General features: G+C 48.8%; 1 long non-coding RNA gene across 1 annotated transcript; it reads right to left on the bottom strand.

Moving 5' to 3' along the window:
- Positions 1-5,431: 5,431 nt before the first annotated feature.
- LOC131096594 (uncharacterized) lies at positions 5,432-6,643 on the bottom strand. The gene is made up of 3 exons (XR_009115993.1): positions 5,712-6,643; positions 5,594-5,635; positions 5,432-5,498 (listed from the first exon to the last, which is right to left on the bottom strand). It is a non-coding gene; the product is annotated as an uncharacterized LOC131096594 (long non-coding RNA).
- Between the last annotated feature and the right edge of the window lie 1,093 nt (positions 6,644-7,736).

Here is a 7,736-nt window from a genome sequence, read left to right as displayed (position 1 = left end):
CTAATCTTAGTTTTCCTTTCTAGCTTTAGAAGAAAAAAGCAGCAATAGTAACTTTCAGGCTACCTGGGATTAAAAAAACTCCAAAACGAAAATGATTTAAAGAAAACTGTTTATTCCCTGGGAGCCTGAAATTTTCTACTGCTGCACGTGATATAGAGCTTTTATTTCTTCTTATAGATAGTTGATATTTTATACTTACTTTATACAGCGCTCCCTGCCGTCTGCACCGGTGCACTGCAGGCACAGCGCTGCGGCGTCATTTGGTTCTGTTTAATGAAACTCGGCTGAATTCGGCTTGGTTCGGCTCTTGGTCTAAACTCGTTTAAGTTTGGCTCTTTGGCCGAACTTGGCACGGTTGGCTAAACTTGGTCATATTCGGCTCATTGTCTAAATGCGGCTCAAGTCAGCTACACTCGGCTATCGGTTCCAGTCGGCTATCATCGGCTCTTGGTGTAAACTCGGCTATTTCCGGGCACACTCGGCTCTTCGGTGAAAATCGGCTGTTTTCAGCCACACTCGGGTCTTCGGAACAATTCGCAGAGTCGCGCTTTACGGCACCTTTTACGACAGTCTCGCTTTACGGCACCTTTTACGACCGTCGCGCTTTACGACACCTTTTACGACAGTCGCGCTTTACGGCAGTCTTTACGACAGTCGCGCTTTACGACAGTCTTTACGACAGTCGCGCTTTACGGCACCTTTTACGACAGCCGCGCTTTACTGCAGTCTTTACGACAGTCGCGCTTTACGGCACCTTTTACGACAGTCGCGCTTTACGGCACCTTTTACGACAGTCGCGCTTTACGGCAGTCTTTACGACAGTCTTTACGACAGTCGCGTTTACGGCACCTTTTACGACAGTCGCGCTTTACGATACCTTTTACGACAGTCGCGCTTTACGATACCTTTTACGACAGTCGCGCTTTACGGCAGTCTTTACGACAGTCGCGCTTTACGGCACCTTTTACGACAGTCGCGCTTACGGCACCTTTTTACGACAGTCGCGCTTTACGGCACCTTTTACGACAGTCGCGCTTTACGGCAGCTTTTACGACAGTCGCGCTTTACGATACCTTTTACGACAGTCGCGCTTTACGGCAGTCTTTACGACAGTCGCGCTTTACGGCACCTTTTACGACAGTCGCGCTTACGGCACCTTTTTACGACAGTCGCGCTTTACGGCACCTTTTACGACAGTCGCGCTTTACGGCACCCTTCACGACAGTCGCGCTTTACGGCACCTTTTACGACAGTCGCGCTTTACGGCAGTCTTTACGACAGTCTTTACGACAGTCGCGCTTTACGGCACCTTTTACGACAGTCGCGCTTTACGATACCTTTTACGACAGTCGCGCTTTACGGCAGTCTTTACGACAGTCGCGCTTTACGGCACCTTTTACGACAGTCGCGCTTTACGGCACCTTTTACGACAGTCGCGCTTACGGCACCTTTTTACGACAGTCGCGCTTTACGGCACCTTTTACGACAGTCGCGCTTTACGGCAGCTTTTACGACAGTCGCGCTTTACGTCAGTCTTTACGACAGTCGCGCTTTACGGCACCTTTTACGACAGTCGCGCTTTACGGCACCTTTTGCGACAGTCGCGCTTTACGGCAGTCTTTACGACAGTCGCGCTTTACGACACCTTTTACGACAGTCGCGCTTTACGGCACCTTTTACGACAGTCGCGCTTTACGGCAGTCTTTACGACAGTCGCGCTTTACGGCACCTTTTACGACAGTCGCGCTTTACGGCAGCTTTACGACAGTCGCGCTTTACGACACCTTCTACGACAGTCGCGCTTTACGGCACCTTTTACGACAGTCGCGCTTTACGGCAGTCTTTACGACAGTCGCGCTTTACGGCACCTTTTACGACAGTCGCGCTTTACGGCACCTTTTACGACAGTCGCGCTTTACGGCAGTCTTTACGACAGTCGCGCTTTACGGCACCTTTTACGACAGTCGCGCTTTACGGCAGTCTTTACGACAGTCGCGCTTTACGGCACCTTTTACGACAGTCGCGCTTTACGGCAGCTTTACGACAGTCGCGCTTTACGACACCTTTTACGACAGTCGCGCTTTACGACACCTTTTACGACAGTCGCGCTTTACGGCAGTCTTTACGACAGTCGCGCTTTACGGCACCTTTTACGACAGTCGCGCTTTACGGCACCTTTTACGACAGTCGCGCTTTACGGCAGTCTTTACGACAGTCGCGCTTTACGGCACCTTTTACGACAGTCGCGCTTTACGGCACCTTTTACGACAGTCGCCGTTTACTGCACCTTTTACGACAGTCGCGCTTTACGGCAGTCTTTACGACAGTCGCGCTTTACGGCACATTTTACGACAGTCGCGCTTTACGGCACCTTTTACGACAGTCGCGCTTTACGGCACCTTTTACGACAGTTTTTTTCTTGCCCAGTTTGGAGTTTTTCCTGGGTTTTTTTTGCCAGTCTTGGGGGGTTTTTTCCAGGTTTATTCTTGCCCATCTTGAATTTTTTTTCTGCGTTTTTTTCTGGGTTTTTTTCTGGGTTTTTTCTTGCCCATCTTGGTGGTTTTTTTCCCTTTTTTTTTTCCTTTTTTTTTTTTTTTCTTGGTTTTTTCAGGTTTTTTTCTGGTCCATCTTGCTTTTTTTCTTGCCCATCTTGGTGGTTTTTTTCCCTTTTTTTTTTCCTTTTTTTTTTTTTTCTTGGTTTTTTCAGGTTTTTTTCTGGTCCATCTTGCTTTTTTTCTTGCCCATCTTGGGTGGATTTTCTGTGATTTTTCTGGGTTTTTTGAGGATCTTCTCCTTGCCCATCTTGGTTTTTTTTTTCGCGTTTTTTTCCTGCCAGGCTGGGGTTTTTGTTCTTGGGTTTTTCTGGGTTTTTCCTTGCCCATCTTCGGATTTTTTTTCCGTTTTTTTTTTCCTGGTTTATTTTTCCTGGTTTTTCGTGCGTTTTTTCTGATCCATCTTGTGGGGTTTTTTTGGGATTCTTCTTGCCCATCTAGAGGTTTTTTTCCTGGTTTTCTGTGGGTGTTTTCTGCGTTTTTTCTTGCCCATCTTGGGGTTTTTTTCTGGGTATTCTCGCCCATGTTTGCTTTTTTTCCTTGGTTTTTTCTGGGTTTTCCTTGCCCACCTTGGGGGTTCTTCCGGTTTCTTTTTCCTGTTTTTTTTTTTTTTTCCTGGGTTTTTTCTGGGCTCTTCTTGCCCATCTTGGTTTTTTTTCCTGGCTTTTTCTTGCCCATCTTGGGGGTTTTAGCTTTTTTTCGCGGGTTTGCTCTTGCCCCTCTTGAGATTTTTTCCCTGGGATTGTTCTGGGTTTTTTCTTGATTTTTTTCTTCCCCATCTTGCAGTTTTTTTCCTGGATTTTTGTGGGGTTTCTTTGTTGCCCATTTTGGGGTTTTTTCTGCTTTTTTCTGGGTTTTTCTTGCCCATCTTGGGTTTTTTTACTGGGTTTTTTGGGCCTTTTCTAGCCTATCTTGGAGTATTTTTCTGGGTTTTTACTTGGCCGGGACCAAAAAAAAAAAACAGCCAGGGTGGAAGGCAGCTGGGGATTTTTTATTCTCAGTTTAACAATGAGTTGCAAAACCTGAAAAGCAAAAGTCATACACAAGGTTAAATCCAGTCAGCATGCGCTCACACACGCAGAGACGAGCAGACAGACACAGCCACGTGCTCCCACACACACTCCTTCCACTTACACGCTCACTGTGGCCCTTCCCTGAGATGCTGAAGAAGGTGCGTTGACACATCTTCTGGCTACCACTCCTTGAGGTAAATGGCAGATCCTGGGGAAATCAGCAGCCTCGGCGACCTGTGAGACAACAGGAAGGGTCAACAAGTGGCTATCTGACAGCTAGGACTTGTCTCCACTCTGGACTGATGAATTTTCTACCCAAAATCCCACGAAAGACAGATGAACAGTAAAGTTGTTGTAACTGTTCTACCTAACTGTGACTATGTGCCAGGGCAGGGCAGCTCCGATCATAAGTGGTACAGTCTACACACAATATAAGCTGACGCATACAGTGCAAGTGTACATAGAGTGTAGTACACACAATATAAGGCGACATGCTTACATGCAGTGTAAGTACAGACAATATAAGGCAACATAGGAACATACAATATAAACCACGACTTAAGAAAACTCTCTGGAAGATTACTTATTGAGCCCTGTACCCTTTGAGAAGATGGAACCTATAGAACTACTGCAGTCACGTGAGGAGGGTGTAAGATGCTCCCTCTAGAAGTCCAAGAAAATGGAAAAAAAAGCACTACCAAAGCTGATAGTGAGAAGGAAGATGGATGAGAACATCTTGTCCCTGTGAGACATTCCTGTCTCAAAGAGTAAAAATGTAAAGATGCTGGAATAAGGGATATCCGGCAAGGAATGTGAGTAGAACATGGCACAGAAGAGAGCCGATAAAGCATTGAGATGTAACAAAGGCCTATGCCGTGGAAGACAATGGACACACACACCATAACATAGACACAGATGACATAACACAGAGACAAGTTGCAACTGCTTGGCACTTTCCCTTTAGGGACCCGAGAGTCCTAGCACAAGACGAGCCAGAGGCCTATGAGGCCAAGGGAAAGGAAGCCCTATGACAACAGCACGTGATGAAATGCAACTCATTAAAGGAAGTTAGGGCCAAAGCAGTTAAGAGGATGCTCGAGAGGCTCAGCAAGCCTAGAGAAGGAAGCGGACTGCCAGGTAACTGCGGCTACAGCTCCGGACCTGAAGGCGAGCTCCACGGGGGAAAGAGCCGTGACGACGTCAAGTCGAAGAAGGCTGATGACGCAAAGTTCACGAGAATGTGGAGATGGGTAGGAACTGCCCTGCCCGGCAAAGGCTCTGGTGAGGCTGAGGAGAAACCCTCTCCCTTTACTTCCAGGGAGCCTGTCCCACTACAGACCTCTCCGCTAAGCTGACATCAGATTGCCTCCTGTGATAGTAAAGGCTTTTCCCCTTCTCCCAACCACTGGCCCCGACACTTAGCTTTTGGAAGACAAGCGGACAAAATCCATCCTCGGTCGGATGTGGACGTTGAGACGTTCTCAATGTGTGCGCTTCGGTGCTGCCGCTTCCAAGCTGTGGCTACAAGCCTGCCCAGGGTACCTAAGGCAAAACAGAAAAGGTGACTATTGCCCTCAAAAACAGTAATCCCCGGGACTCCTTCGCACCCCTGCCCCAGCTCACCTCAAGTCTTGATTTGACTCCGAGGCCGCCCGGAAGATACCTGCAAAAAGAAAATGTACACACTTAGCACGCTGCTGCATAACGCTCACCTAGGAATCAGCCTGCCTAAACCCCGAGTCACCTGCCCTCCTCTCTTCCCCGGCATGACTAGGGCAGCGACAGCACCTGCAAAGAAACAAAGCAGAAAAGCATGCTGAGATACTGTGAAAACACAACCTCCCAACCCTGACAAGTATGCCATACTGATACCTTAAGCTTGAACCCACCTGGCATGGGCATGCTGGGCAAGGATAGATGGCAAGCAGTCCATCTAAAATAAAAAGAGGAATAATACATACCTAGAGCTGCACCAGAAACTGAGACCTCAGCAATAACAACTGTTTCGGTACCCTACTCAATGCTCACCTTGCCCACTCAGCCTTGACAGCTGCTCTCTGCCTTGACTTCCTAAAAATAAAGACAAAGAGCAGAGCTGCAGCAGCCACAATTTATGCTTCCTCTGCAGAGACAAACAGTGACTGACCTTCACAGGGGAATCCCCTCACCCAGAATGGGGGGCTCTGCCCTGGATTTATCCTTCTGCAACTAAAAGAAAGTTAGGATGAAAGTCAAAGGGCTGCAGGATAACTTATGGGCTCCACGTATCCTGTGTCCATCTACAAATCCCATCTAGAATCCAACTACACATTACAAATTCCAAGTCCCTGAGACTTCTCCTATTGCACCAGGCTATGCAGCAGGGCAGAACAGCAGCTCCAGCACAAATGTGTGCAGACACCCGTGACACAGGACAGACAAGACGTGACAAACACTGGGGACACAACAGGAACGGAAATCTCTTAGCAAGGAAAATGGCTGCAAGGACTGAGAGAAGGCAAAAGAAGAAGAGTTGAAGCTGATGGCGAGCTGATGAGGCTCAGAGAACCCTGCAGGAAGAAGATGCAAACTGAATGATTTATTCCAAAAACTGCAAAGATGGATGCCCGAGAATCCTACAGTCAGAATCCTCTCCCTAACCTCACATCCTTACAAGTCCTACTCTGCTATAATGGATCATTGCGCAGCATGGCTGTCCGTACAGCTCAGAACAAGACCTGACAAGACATCTGACTGGATGCTTCTAAAGAGAGATGCATTTCTGATGCCTGTGTGAGCTCCCCAGTCAAAAGTTCTATGGCATGGGTGCCAGGGCGAGGAACGCTGAGATCACAGATGCTAGGAAAGGGTTCTGAGAGGCCCCTCACAGGGCTAAGATAAGAGACATGAGATATCCAGGCAACACACAATACACAAAAGACAAGTGACACGAGACACACCGGGACTGCTCTGCCCTGCTGCGCACCTCAGCACTGTGATCAAAAGGGAGACTTTGCTTTTATGGGGCCTAAGGGGCAACATCTTGGCTACCCTCATTGCCAGAGTCAACTCAGACCCCCACCTCAGGGAGTCCTGACCCAGCACCCCACGTTCATCCCCTCTGTGGGTCACAGCCCTCTACTTATCTCTCAGACATCTGGGGATGCTGGTCCCTGTCAGGTGCAAAGAAAGGCCACCTCGTCACCTGGGAAGGTCCTGCTGGCACCAGGCTGGTGTCTCTCAGACAGCTACATTAAAGAGAACCAAACATCAGGGCCTGATCTTGGCACCGCATCACCCAAAACCCCACCACTCTGCTACTCAGCGCACTCCTAAGAAGGCCCGGCACCTCCTAACCCTGACCCTCTGCCACACATGGAATGCATCTGCACCTGAAAGAAAGTTACAACATATGTCAAACACCACCAGGGTAACTCACAAGCTGCAAACACCTTATGTCAATCTAGGAAGAGCATCTAGAGCCCAAGTACAGCCCACATCACAAATTCCAACTCCCTATGGTTTGTCCTACTGCAGCACACCATGCGGCAGGGCAAAACACCTCCGGCACAAATGTGAGCACACACCCGTGAAACAGAACGTGACAAACAGGGGGACGTGAAACATGACACATCATGCTTGTGGTGAGGGGTTTGAGGGGGGAAGGCAAAAGGGATCCCAAAGACACACCAGGGAACACGGCACACACCGGAGCTGTTCTGCACTGCCCGCCTGAAAGCTGCCATCAAAAGTAGAGCCTCTCCCTTTAGCTGTCCTAAGAGGCCCTTGCAGAAGATTGCTTTTCCCTCTGCTCATTTTTGAATCTGTCCCAGGGATTCCCAACCTGATACTCTCCCATCTCCAGGCCGTGGCCCCCAACTTATCTTTTGGATGATCGGTGATGGGAATCCACGCTGCACCTGAAATGAGTTTGCCTTGGAGGGCCTCGTGATGGCCTGTGAGCCTCTCAGTCAGCTCCAATAAAGAAAACCAAAACCAAAGTGTGAGTCCAGAGTTATGTGGGCCAAATCCCACACAGGCAGCTACTTGCCCTCTCCTGAGCGTGCCTGGCTCCCTCAGGCTCCAGCTTCATCCTGATTCCAAGGCTGTGGCCTTCATTAGGGGTGGTACCTGGGTTAGAGAAAGGCAAAGTTAAATGGCATTCCTGTGAGTGCAGTGGAGGACCTTGTGT

This window comes from Melospiza georgiana, chromosome 2 (assembly GCF_028018845.1).
Source record: "Melospiza georgiana isolate bMelGeo1 chromosome 2, bMelGeo1.pri, whole genome shotgun sequence".
In the NCBI taxonomy this organism is placed as follows: Eukaryota; Metazoa; Chordata; class Aves; order Passeriformes; family Passerellidae; genus Melospiza; species Melospiza georgiana.
This window is presented reverse-complemented; position numbering and strand designations above follow the sequence as displayed.